Here is a 15,312-nt window from a genome sequence, read left to right on the forward strand (position 1 = left end):
CCTCGGGGCCAGAGCTTCGCATCAAAATGTAAAGCACAAATGTTTTAATTTGTTCACACATTCTTCCACTTAGTAATGAATCAAATAGTCTTGCAATTTTTAAACTTCATTATAAAATCTAACAATTCAATACAATAACATTGATTATCTTAACCATGATAATTAGAAAAGATAATTGAAGCAAAAGTGATTTTTAAATATCACTGAGAGAATTCCAACTATAGCAACAAGTAAATGGAAAATAAAGTATATAATGTTTTCAAAAAGATAGTTGTACTGCTGAAAATCAACTATCGAAAAGAAAGCTCTCTCTTCTTAGATGAATTATCAATAGTGGATCTAGCATGGGGAACATGTGTGGGCGAAGCTGAGACACGCCCCGCCCCAGATTGTGCTGCAACATCTAAAAATGAAAAAAAAAAGACTTTGGAAATAACAATATTAAATTTATAAAGCAAAATATTAATGAAAATGGTGAGTAAGTATTACCTGGGGACGTGATATAATTGGCTCTAACATTAGTATAGTAGTCAGTGGAATTTGGATGAAACTAATGCAAAGCTACAAAATATGATAAATCTTGAAACTCCCATTTACTCCAGTCATTCGATATGTATCTAGTGTGGGACCGAGATATGAAGTACTCAACATCTGTTTGTCCAACACAGTAGCATTGGATCCATCCAAAATATAAAATTTCTACATATAAAGGAGTGTTTCCATTAGTAAATCCATCATTGGATAATCTTTTGATTATCCTAGCCAAAGTTCTATGGATAATACCATCCGTAGCAATAGTTCGTAATGCTTCTTGAAGTCTCATTTGATAAGGAGAGGCACGATAATATTCGAACACTGTTTGGGCCATCTATAAATAAAATTTAGAAAATATAAAAAATAATAATATTGATCAAATTTTTAAAAAGGAAAAAAAATGACTTTACAATATTGAAATTAGAAGACCAATTTAGAAGAGAAAAACAGTTTGTAATGCATATTGTATAGAAGAACTTTATACATGATAATTTATCAAAACCTACTTTTGTATAAATGCAAATAAAATTTCATAGAAAATAAGTCAAACATGGTTTTATTCAAGGAATATAATATTTCAAAAGAGCATGAGAGTTTAAAACATTTCATTTTTTGTTAAAGGAAAAAAGTTGAACTTACTTTTCTTTGAAAACCTTAATACTTAAAAAGAACACGAGATAGTAAAATAGTTCATTTCTTGAAAATATATGATAAAATAAATAAATAAACTTTGATGATATTGTACCAAAAATATTATGCAAATATAATATGAAAAAAAAAACATTACAGTTATGATAGAAAGTTCAAATAACTTTTTATGGTAGAAATAATTTAAATACTATGTTCTCATATAGTAAAACAAACATATGTTTAACTCTACATAGAATCATGAATATCTATCCATACATGAGAGATATGATTAAAACATCAAAGTATTAAATCAGAGAAAATAATTCAAACTTGCTTTTCATCGACAAAGAACTCACTACTAAAAAAGAGCATAAGAAAGTACAACACTACATTTTATAGATATGTGAACAAAGAAGAAAAAAAGGCTTTGATTGTATTAAAATAAAAATATTATGCAAATATAATATGGGAGAACAAAGATTACACTTTTGAAAAAATAGAGGTTACAATACTTTCTATAAAACTTCTTTATATACAATATTGATGGTACCATTTACCATGTCCTCTTTCTCATCAATCAAGACTTTCAATCTATTCGGAGACTTTACTCTTGAGAAAGCAACATAGAGTTGACCATGAGTAAAGACTAGGGTTTTTAGATATATCCCCAAACATGATAACGTTTGGCCTTGAGATTTGTTGATTGTCATTGCAAATGCCAAACGGACTGGGAATTGCAAGCGTTTCATTGAGAATGGAAGTTCCAGTGTAGTTGGGATGAAAGTTATCCTTAGGATAAAAACTATGTCACCAATATTGGTCCCTGTAATTATCTCAGTATCAATGACCTTATTATTGAAAGCCTTGCATACCAGCCTAGTACCATTACATAAACCTTTAGAAGGATTCAAGTTCCTGAGCAATATTATTGAAGCATTTACTTTGAGCAGCAAGATATGAGGAGGAATACCTCCACTGAGGTCAAGGGAATTTAGATATTCCACAGAATAGAGGAATGAGTCCTCCTCAGTTCTATCCACAGAATCATCACTGTAGTATTGTTTAACCTCTCCCGGCATTAGCTGCAATGCATGATTGTTTATCATTTTCACATCATTGTTTCGAGGTGCAAGAATGGCACGTCCACTAAAGAACGTTTTGTAATCAATTATACAATTCATTTCACGATAGACAAAATTGATCAAGTCTTGCATAGATCCTCCCTTTAACAACAATGCAGGTGGAATTTGCAATATATTATTAGTATGTGTTAAATCTTTTCCATCTCCAATGTCTTGCAACCATGCAGCAAACTGATCATGATCTGATGCGACCCGCATATTCTGTGTAAGTTTCAAAACATTGAAATATTGCCACAAATTGGAACAACATATAGTAGCATCGACAATATCCTCACGCGTATCCTTTGGTACAACATGAAATATTTGCCTAAAATCTCCACCTAGTAGAATAACTTTACCACCAAATGGTATATCACACTGCATTATATCCTTTAAAGTTCTATCCAGCATGTAGAATTATTATCTGCTTGCAATGGAATTTTAACTTTGAATGGGCAGTACGACCATGTGGCAAAAGCAATGCAGCAATACCAGAGGATGCTGTAGCTATGGCAATGTGACCTTGGCTGCGAACCTTTGCAAGCAAACATTTGTATAGGAATGTTTTTCTAGAACCCCCTGGGCCATCTAAGAAAAATGGTTTACCCAAACCACTATCAATAGCATTCATTATTGCCATAAAACAATTTGTTTGTCCATCATTCAACATAGCTTGCATTGTTAATAATATATTCTCTTGCTCTACTTTATCATATAGTTGTTCATCAAGGATCAAAGGATTTGTGTACTCTTGCATTGTCACCTCAGGCAATCCATGATACTCTACTAAATTGCGCCCATGTTGATCTAAAAGTTTTTGAATATGCATCAATGCATGATTATTGGCCTCATCTTGCATATCAACATTTCGCCTATTTTGCAAGGAGAGTCAATGTTTTATATCCTCTGCCAGCGGAACTAAGAACTCTTCCCATAGAGCCCCAGGTCGGGCAGGCAAACAAAATACCAAGATGGATGTAAACAAATTTCTTAATTGAGCACCGGTTTGCATCAATGTAGCTTCACGCAAACACATTTGCCATTCATCATATGTTTCCAACATTCCTTTTGCAATGCAAGCCTCCTTAAAAGTTGAATATATCACATTATCAACCGTACACAATGCCTCAAAGGATGTGCACCCCTTGCATATAGTGAGTAGTAGGCGCAAATAGTATTTTTCTCCACATGTAGGTGAAACAAAGTATATTCGACCACATGTGTTTCCTTGCTTTCTCTTGGTCCACATTTTTTTGTGTGCATTCCAAATCCAAAACATTGGAAAGTCTTGATAGAGAACTGTGTTAGCGTCAAGGTGCAAACGATTGCATGTAAACCATTCTGTGAGAGTTGTTTTTTGAGCATTTTCATTTTGCACCACATCACAAATGTTATCAGAGTCACGAAAGGAAACAGTATTCTCTCCAAGTAAATGTATTTGCAATCATTGAATATCGGGTTTCTCATCATGAAGTTTGAATTCAAATATTCACCAACATGCTTCAGAAGCTGAAATATATCGTGCATCTAAGTACCTCTCAATCTGATCAATATTTTGTGCATCAATATTTTATGTGGCAATATCATTGGATCTGGAACCACACATACTTGTAAACCGAATGGTTGCTCGATCATGGCCCTTATATACATATTTATACAAATATTTGACAGCTACAATTGTCGAGCAAACCTCAACATTTATGTGAGCACTATACTTGGAACTCAAATAAGGATTGTCAAGCACTATCCATCGGTTATCCAAGAGGTTACCATTAGCATTATGAGTCCTTCCATCCTCTTGACGTCTGGATAAAGGATAACCACTTTTATCAACTGTAGTTGTATGTATAAATTTTTTTGGATAATCCTTTATACACTTTCCGTCCACCATGCAAGCACTTTTTGGATTGAACTCACCACACGGACCATGTATGTTACATTTAGTAATAATTTGATACAAATCCAAAAAAATTTCCTTATCAAGTAGCTCAGCGTACACCAGTCTATCATAATGACGTGCTTCTAGTGGCTTAAAGCGTGGTTCTAATATCAAGAGCGTATGTGAATGAGGCAAGCCTCTCTTTTGGAATTCTATGACGGACACATATCCAACAACTTTACCAAACAACTCCTTTTTCACTATCGACTGCATCATGTCCAATGTTTCAAATGAAAAACTCTAGCAGTTAAATCCGGTCGATCATGTGCAGTTTGACCAGGCAACAAAGCATCTGTAATTTCAAGCCACTTAGGATTGCATGCCATGGTGATAAACAAATCAGGTTTGCCTTTGCTACGCACAATTGCCATAGCATCTTGATATAATTGGTACATGAATCTTGGTCCACCTGTAAAGCTAGATGGTAATAATATTCTCCTGCCCACACCAATCCCAACGATATTAGTATCAACTGCATCTGAACCATTGACCATATCAGCCAATCCCCTATACATTTCAACTCGCAATGTTGCTTGATTACGACGACACCAAGCCAATCTACATTGTTCAATGCTACAATAAACATCGACAATGTATTGTTGTAGCAAGCGACCACCACGCAAAAGACATGCATTAGTATCATCTCGAATCTGAAGTCGAAAAGCGTAATACTGCATTTGAGTGACACAATCTTTATTTGCAAGATTATTGGCATTAATATGAGCATCCATAAATGCATATGGAACTTTAGTATGCCATCCATCCTCTCCATTTGGAAAAGGAAGAACATATAACAGTGGCATATATGCCTTGTGTAAGTTAGAAATATAAATCAAATGGCCTTGTCGTGTGCGAACTTGAATGCTACGATGATCAAGTGTATCATCATCACCTTGTCCAGACATGATCGCAGCAACCTCACTTGCAGTGGGAACTAAATATCGTCTAGAGGTGGATCGATTTTGAAAAATGGACATTCTTATTTCTACTGATGGATTGCATTGCAAGCTTGCATCAGCTGCTATAAAGGCCCGTGCGTAAGCATTGTGATCATGCATCATTTGTTGAAGCTCTTGTAGTAAGTCTGGCAAAAGCCCAAGTAAAACCCCCATGCAATTCAATAACTCATGATCAGTGTCATAAATATAAAGTTGTGCAAACTTTGGTATTTGTTGTCTTATGAATAGCTTCATTCTCTTCTTGAATAATGCGAGGCAATTGAATATCTAAGGACAGTAATGGTGCACCAGGCATTTGAGCACTTATATCAATTGTATTTGTTGTAGTGCGATGCAATTGTTGTAATTGTGTTCTTGCTCTTGCCCTATGTCTACGTTCAGCTCTAGTAGCATTAAGCATTTGCCTACAATTTCTTAATCCACCATCTGGATTATTTGTGCTTCCATTTCTTTGTCAACTTGTGCTACGTACCCCCACTCTGAAGGGTAGCAATTCATGGTTATCCAACATCTCAACATCTATATTGTGGATAGTTGCATTGTCTCCTTGACGAATAGGAGGTGGTTGAACTTCCAACGGCAACAATGGTGCAACTGGCATTTGGACACTTGTAGCTTGGATGCCATTGTATCTATCTCTATCTATGGTAGCATGATGCAGTTGTTGTAATTTTGTTCTAACTCTTGCCATGTGCATACGTTCAACTCTCGTAACATTAAGCATTTGCCTACACACACTCAAGCCACCATTAGGATTGTATTGTCGAGTTGTGGTAGACATCTGAACCTGAAAGGATACCAAATCATGAGCAGCAGAGCAAGATGCAGTGCGAAATTGATTGGTTTGATATAGCTGATTTGGGATTTGAACATCCATATTGTTTCCATTTGCATGATTTTGTTCATACATATCTCTTGCATGGTCACGAACATGTAATTCAGTCCTAACTCTTGCAACGTGCCTATGTTTATGTCTAGTAATTTTGAGCATTTCCCTACGTGCACGTAATACATGATCTCTAGGCACAGAATGTGTTGGAAGTACCATTGTCGAGAAAAACCTGAGATACAAAGAAAAATGTACTTTGATATTAGTATTTATAAATGTGAAGTTTTTTGAAACGTTATTATAGTCTATACTACGATAAAGATTATAATTTCACATAGGGAACAATATAATCTCACATAGACAAGAATATAAATTGAAATAGCATATTACGTCATTGTCTTGAGGGATACATAAGTCCAAATCACATGAAATTTCTCAAACCTAGTAATAGAATGACATATTTATTGGAGGATTTGTCCAAAAATTCTTGAAGGAATTAGATATGTTAAGAGAACCATGCATTGGACGATGAACTCGTATGACGATTCACACCAAAGTTCTGGCAGAAGGAGATTGAAGCTCTTTGAAGTTTGATTAAACTCTTCATTTGCTTCTTAACTGTATCCAACCGATGCATGAGCTTTAGGGATACAACACAATTGTTGTGTCATTTGACATGTTTGAGGACACATCAAACTGACTTTATCCTTGCCATGCCTTAGATTTTACGGACATTCATCCATGCATTGAGAACGCACGAAACGATGTCTAGTACAGGAACATTGTTTCTTGCATTAGATGTTTTAGCACACTCCATATGGTCATCGTTATACAACATATTTTTAGAGAGAGAGAGAGAGAGAGAGAGAGAGAGAGAGAGAGAGAGAGAGAGAGAGAGAGAGAGAGAGAGAGAGAGAGAGAGAACATTTTTTTAAAGTAATTGCATAGTTTTATGACCTAGGCATACTAAAATTTCTTCCTATCTCTTAGGGAAGACTTTAGCAAAGATATACCTCAAGATAAATTTGTTCTAAACACTATTTTAATATAAAATTTGAAGATTATAACATCACAAAAGCAACAATATAATCTTACATATGCAAGAATATAAATTGAAAGAGCATATTATGTCATTATCATGGGGGATCACATGAAAATTCTCAAACCCAACAATAGAATGACATATCTATCGGAGGATCCGACAAACAGTTATTGAAATCCTTAGATATGCTAAGAGAACTATGCATTGGATGATGAACTCATGCGACGATTCAATAGGTTCAACATTGTAGAGAATCTATTGAGGCAAAATTTTAGAGATGTGACATGCACATCGAGGCAAATGCTCTCAGGTGCAAGCACGCTTGCACTCTTTTGAGCCAGTAATTCACACACTCCATCCTCTATACGATCATTGCTCTTAGCAAGGTCTCACAACTTTTCTGCATGGTCTTCCAAAGCACACCGTGGCTAGTGCTTGTGAACCAACTCATAGATTTCTCCTATATAGCCCCTTATTTCATCTATCTTGTCTCGCAAAATTATCCCATTAGCCAAGCCTCCTTCATATTTTTCTGCTACTATTTTTTCGATCCTTTGAGGCGATCACCAAAGTTTTGATAGAAGGAGTTCGAAGCTCTTTGACGTTTGTTTAAACTCTTGATTTGCTTCTCAATTGCATCCAACCGATGCATGAGCTTTAGGGATACGACGGAAGTGTTATGTCCTTTGACATGTTTGAGGGCACGCCGTACTGACTTCCTCCTAGCCATGTCTTTGACTTTACGCACATTCATTTGTGCATTGGGAGTACACAAAACAATGTCTGGTACATGGACATTGTTTCTTGCATCAGATGTTTCAACATGCTCCATACTGCCATGGTTACACAAAGTATTAAGAGATCACAGAGAGAGAGAGAGAGAGAGAGAGAGAGAGAGAGAGAGAGAGAGAGAGAACATTTTTAAAAAGTAATTGAATACTTTCATGGCCTAGGTGCACCAAAGGATTACAATATTTATGCATACATGAGAGAGATGTAATGAAACTATGCCGAGAAAATATTTAACACATCTTTTTCTCCACATCAAAGCATGAATATCCATACACACATGAGGGACATCATAAAAGCATTAAACTATTAAAGTATTCAAGCATTAATTAAAACTTAAATGAACAAAATATTAAGTTTTTTAAGTTTTAATAAACAATCTAATTACTTTATTCATCAACATTAACACATCTTTAACTCTATATTAAACCATGAATATCCACAGGTATTTGAGAAAGACAAAGTGTGTATCGATAAAGAAAAACATTTTACATGCAATAAGTTACAATATTTAAATTTCAACTTTGTAACTTTTAGACAACACATAATACACATTAATTAATAGCACACATACACATATCAATACATAACATTAACACAAACATAACAATATTATCACACATCCTCTCCATAACACACTTAACACACATTCATATTAAATGCATAATGCACATTAATTATTAGCACATATATACATATGAATACATACTATTAACACAAACATAATAATGTTATCACACATTTATACTAAAACACATACACACATTAATTAATAAAATACTTAAAACACATAATACACCTTAACAATATAATGACACACATAACACATTAATTAATAACATGCATAAACACATTAAGAAATAATATTAACACACTTTCATATCAAAATACATGACATGCATACATTAATAACACACATAATACACATTAATTATTAGCACATGTATACATATGAATACATACTATTAACACAAACATAATAATGTTATCACACATTTATACTAAAACACATAACACACATTAATTAATAACACACTTAAAACACGTAATACACCTTAAAAATGTAATGACACACATAACACATTAATTAATAACATGCATAAAGACATTAAGAAATAATATTAACACACTTTCATATCAAAAGACATGACATGCATACATTAAAAAATTAAACATGCAATTAATTAAAATATTTAAATTTTAACTTTTATAACTTTTAGAGAGAGAGAGAGAGAGAGAGAGAGAGAGAGAGAGAGAGAGAGAGATGCACCTGAGAAGTATTGACGATGATGAAAGAGTAGAGTTGATGACGAAAGCAAAAGTACAAAAACTACATGGAAAAGTGGAAATGATGTTAGAGAGTAACGTCAAATATATTTAAGTGCATCATAAACATTGGCAATGTAATAATGCACATTAATTATTAACATGCCTACACACATCCCCCTCTCTCATTCTTCACAATAGCATGCACACAACACACACACACACACACACACACACACACTCTCTCTCTCTCTCTCTCTCTCTCTCTCTCTCTCTCTCTCTCTCTCTCTCTCTCTCTCTCTCTCTCTCTCTCTCTCTCTCTCTCTCTCTCTCTCTATCTCTCTCTCTCTCTCTCACACACATGATATGTGTACATTAATAACTCATCCATGTCGAATTGTTACATATATATCTATAAACTTCTTCTTGCCAATATGAATAGTATATGAACGTTCTATAGTCTATAGCACGGGTGTATGGTTAGGCTAATGTTGGAGAGGAACCACAGAAAGCAGATTGAAGGGAAAATGCAGAACAAGAACCTTGGAAAGTCTTGCTCTTTATATAGTGCGCAGCTCGAGGAGGAGGGTCGTCGGCCGTGGTAAAAAATGCGGGGGCAGCAGGTGATCGAGGAGGGTTTCAAAAATGCAGCTCGAGGAGGGAAGGTCGAGGCGGGGGCCCAACGAGGCACAGCTCGAGGAGGGCAGGTCAAGGCGGTGATCGATGCAGTGCGCAGCTCGAGGACGTGCTTTAGTCGACGCCCTTTTCGTGGCAAGGGTGGGTGCCGAGGACGCGTGGCACCCGCCCCCGTGATTCTTTGTGGGGAGGTTGGGGGCTGCCACATGGCACCCGCCCCCACCTCCCCTTAACTAATAGTAGAGATTCAAGAGCAAGTTTGTACATCAAAATGAGATGGATAGGCTAAGCCAATATCTCTGTCTTCTTCTTAAATGGCTACATTATAGACTTGTTCTCTTGGTCCGAAAACTCTCAACATAGCTAATACTTCCTCTTTGCATATCTTTGCCACCTCGGCTCTATGGATTCCCTTTTCTTGAGCCAAGATCACTATACGCTTCTAAGCAAATTCTTAAAGGCTACTTATACATTTGTTCCCTTGGTCTCAAAACTATCAACATAGCTAATACTTTCGCTTTGCATAGCTTTGCTACCTCAACTCTAGGACTTCCTTTTTCTTTTTTAATGAGAAACCGGCCACTATTCATCCATGTATTCCTTATTACCACTACCCTTATTAAGTTCCAAACTTTGAAACTTTCTTCAGTAATCTTCCCTCTATCTCCTAATAGTGCTCCACACATACTGATCGTCTCATTGAGACTTCCATACTACTCCTAATCCTTACAATGCCAAAAAATTTGTGTCATAATTTCCGTGTGAACAACACAAAATCCAAAATATGGGCCCAATCTCTTGAACTTGGCAACCTTTTCCTTGGCGAATAACTTATTGTGCTATCATCTTCTACAATAAGAGATTCAATTGTCTACTTGGAGTGCCATGCCATGCTAAGAGGAGTCTCGTATACCAGGTGCACACATGAATTTGTGCGTACTAACCCCTCCAAGCATTATGAACTTTTGCAACTCTCTCTCTTTTAGGTCGCTAAAATCTCTTTTTTTCTTGAGTTTGCTTATAGGCTTTCCTTTATAGTTAACAAGGCACTTTAATGCTCCATTAGGCCCAATCTTGGCACCAATTAATGAACTCTTCTTCTTCTTATGCATGATTTCCTTTTGTCAATCTTTAGGAATTTCACCATGATCTTCTTCCTAGGTAGTACCTCATTATTTGGAGTATCCCAAATATCTAACTAGGAAATGAAGCCTTTCCCTACCAATTTAGTGGCTAGCTTAGGATCTGTGCCCAACAATGCCTTTCTTATCCTTAAGGAAAATAGGCATATCTAGAAATTTTCTAAGAGCCCAAGATCACCTTTCTTCAGGGCATCCCAAGTACCACATGGAAGCCTTGCCGCACTTAGTACATATTTAGTAACCATTGCCCATGGTTCTTCTGCCTCCAATCTAGAGAGTAAATTCAAAACTATTATTCCAACTTTATCTTGATTTTTTTCCAACCCCATACCTCCTTTAGGCATAGCAAATGTAACTATCTCCCATGAGATGTTGTGCCACCTATCCTTTTCTTCAAAGCTCCATAGAAGAACTCTCATAATCATCTCTACTTTTTCCCATTGGGACTTGGTAAAGAGCATGATTGTAGCCACAAAGATGGCCATATGTGAGATTATTTTGTATAGCACTACTAATTTACCACAAGGCTAAGTGGTTGAGCCACATATCTTCCAATCTTTTGCTCATTTTTTAAATGCACCATCGCATATTAGCAAAGATTGTTGAACACAAGCCCAAAGGGACACCCAAGTATCTAAAAACATCTCTTATCCTGACCGCTTCAAAATCCAAGTCCTCTATCCAATCAACCTAATTATCTAAACCAATATAAAGAAGTTCTAACTTAGATTTACTAACCTATTCCCCCAAGGCCTTGGCATAGAGCTCAAAAGTATCCAACAGGTCCTCTATGTGTTGTTTCGATGTTGCAACACCACAAAAGTTATCTACAAAGAGTTGCATGCATAGCTCTCTACCACTTGCGAGGGGATGCCTCTAATGAGCTCCTCTAAATTTTATATTCTAGAATGTGCAACAATGGCAAAAAGAAGTGGGCAAGGGGGCACCCCTACCTCACAGATCTTTTAAGTTCAAATGCATGAGAAATGAAATCATGTAGTCTAACCTAAGCAAATGTATTGGCAAACAATGTTTTCATCATTTTGTCAAATCTTATTCCAAACCCTAGTTTGCTTTAGTAAGAAGTTCCACATAAGCCTATCCTAAGCCTTATCTATGTCTATGTTTAGCAACATGAATTTCCCCTTGCATTCGATTGCACGCTCCATAGCTATAATGATGTTAAGGATAGCATCGTGTATCTTACAACCTCACACATACTGTGCTTTATGGAATGCTTTGTTAAGAATAAATTTAATTCTTATGCAATTGCCTTAGCCATTATTTTGTATGTCACATCAACATTGTCAAATGTTGCCATTGCCCTGGCTTGGACCTCGTAACTGAATTAGGGAGGAGTTTGATTCTTCCCTCATCAATATTTGTAAGAATTAGCCCATCTCTAATGCATTGATTAGCAAATGAGTAAAGCTCTGATCCACACACCTTCCATAAAGTCTAGTACACCATCTAGAATTCCATCAATACCAAGTGACTTGCCTTTTTTTAATTTTATTGATCATGAAGTGCAATTACTCTATTAAAAAGGATCTGGCCAATAATAAGGTAGTCTGTTTGTCAATCACCTCTTCCATCAGTTCCAATAATTGATTTAGACTATCTTCATACTTCCCTATTAGCTATTGGAGGTTTCCCAACAATGTTAAATAAGTTTCTTACAAATACCCCCACAATGGAGACATCATCCAAGAGTTAAGTCCCCTCCTCATCCTCTATCATAACTACGACTTCCCTTCTTTGCTTATTTTAGAGAGCTTTAAAATAAGCCAACATAGGAGCATCTCTTAGTTGTTCCCCTTCAAGTGTGTTTTGATCGCTACAACCTTACATTCATTTGCCATTCTAATATGATCTTTAGTTCCCTGCAAAAGGCTAACAAGATACCCATCATTAGGATGCATACTAAGACCAAACAAAATACTTCATTTGAACTCAATGGTTGTACCCACACTCCTCCACATCTCAACTTACTTTGTTCCATGTTTTTTGACCAACTCCATGATGGCCTTGACTTCTCTTCCTACCCTTTCAATTGAGTCATAAACTTGAAAAATTATGGTCTTGGAGAAAGGAGTTGTTGAACATAAAAAGAGAGGGACCCTAATTATATTGATTGGAATGGTAATTCTACAAGTGACTTGTATGGGACAATGATCATAATCCAACACATCTACAAGGACTTACAAGGTGAATTGAGGTACCTTTCACCACCCCTCATGGTTCACATATGCCCTATCTAATCTAGCAACTCTCTATGACTCATCCCTATGCCTGTTATGCCATGCAAGAGTTGGCTTTTCTCCATTATCCATTATATCAGCAATGTCTATTAAATCATGGCTCCTACACAAGTTTCCCCAACCCTCCTTTTCAATAGCTATCATTATACTCCCTTTGTGGCAAATGTCTACTTCACACATTGTCATATTCCAATCCCCAACTAGTAGGGTGCATTGTTGATTCATCCATTGTTCTAGTTTCTCTCATAGTTTTACCATATTCATTGAGACCTTTGGCCCATAAGCAAACCATATTTCCATGCACACATTATTTAGGCTTACTTCCACTAGTGTTGCAGCTACTCCCAAATTAGTCTAGGCCTTAAATCCTCTCTTATAGTTAACATAGTGGCCCCTTTACATCTATTAGTTAGGAAGATGAATATCAAGTAGTCGTTAAACTAGATACCATGCAAATTGTTGTTGATCTTTATCTCTTAAGATGCCAAAATATCACATTTGTTCAAGCAAGAGAGAACAAGACTGTGTTTGAAAACTCAAATAGCCACAATGTGTGACTTGCCTTCCCTAATTCTATTGTCATGTAAATAATAAATAATAAAGTGGCAATGGTGGCCAACTATCACCTATAGTGTACAAGTGTGCGAGCAGTAAGTATGAGTAAATGTAGGTGACTAGACACAAGCAGCCTTTAATCCCCAATAACCTCCCACATAAAGGTGAATACATTTTATTGTGGAGAAAACAAGAAAAAAGTGACAAAGTACAATGTGTACATATAAGTGTAATAGGATGAGGAATAGACATAATCTCATCCTATGCCCATCATCTTCTTGAGAAAGTCATAGTATTCAATTGGGAGACTTTTATTGAGCAGATTTATAGGATTCTCGTCAGTCAAGATCTTAACAAGCTCTTTTCACTTGCACTCAATCACCTCTCTAATGAAGTAATAAGGGATCTCAATGTGCTTGGTCTTGACATGAAAGACCAGGTTACGTTGGCACTCATAGAGTTTGAATGCAACATACGAGTCATAGTCATACTAAGTTTTGCCACCAGACGGCCTAATGCATATGGCTTCCTTGCAACCCTTAGTGGCTACAATGTACTCAACCTCGATAGTAGACAAGGCTATGCATTTTTGCATCCTTGCAGCCCTTAGTGGCTACAATGTACTCAACCTTGATAGTAGACAAGGCTATGCATTTTTGCACCATGGATATCCAAGAAACAACACCTCTAGCAAAAGTGAAGACATAACCAAAGGTGAACTTCCTACTATTTGCATGTCCTACATAATTAGAGTCTATGTAGCCCATAACTCTAGTATCCTAACCACTGTAACAAATGTGCATATTTGTAGTGCCCTTAAGATATATCATGATAACCTTTACAACATCCCAATGTTGCCTACCAAGTGTTACCATATAACAAGCAACAACTTCCACTGCAAATGCTATGTCAAGTTTAGTGGCTATCATGGCATACATCAAGCTGCCCATTGTAGATACATATGGGCCCTTGGCCATCTTGACCCTCTCATCATCTAACCGAGGACAGTCTTCCTGACTGAGCTTTGCAGAGGCTTTGCAAGAGAAGGTAATGGGAAGCCAATAGAACTTATCAAGGACTTTAAGAATGTACTCCTTCTATGATAAATAGATGAGTCCCTTAGAGCAAGTGTGCATAATATGCATACCAAGTATGTGAGGGGCATGCCTTGTCCTTTATCTCAAAGCTCTTATTTGAGATAAGTCTTCAAAGCATCCAACTCATCATGAGCACTCCCAACAATCAATGTGTCATCAACATACGGCACCAAAACGATAAGGCTACTATCATAGGCCTTCTTCATGTAAAGGCATGAATCCATATCATTGTAAGAATAACCCTCTGAATGCATAAAGGCATTAAACTTATGATACCATTCCCTAGGTGCATGCTTAAGTCCATAAAGACTCTTCCTTAACTTGCACGCTAGGTGTTCCCTACCCTTTTCCTCAAAGCCGTTAGGCTACTACATATAAATGTCCTCATGCAAGTCCCCATGAAGAAAAGTTGTTTTCACATCACATCTATCTAATACAAGTCTAGATCCATTCGCATAACCAAGGCCAATACCAAGTTGAGGGTAGTCATCTTGACTAATATCTCATTAAGA

Source organism: Lygodium microphyllum, chromosome 14, assembly GCF_053477565.2.
Source record: "Lygodium microphyllum isolate KBCC chromosome 14, Lygodium_microphyllum_v1.1.10, whole genome shotgun sequence".
In the NCBI taxonomy this organism is placed as follows: Eukaryota; Viridiplantae; Streptophyta; class Polypodiopsida; order Schizaeales; family Lygodiaceae; genus Lygodium; species Lygodium microphyllum.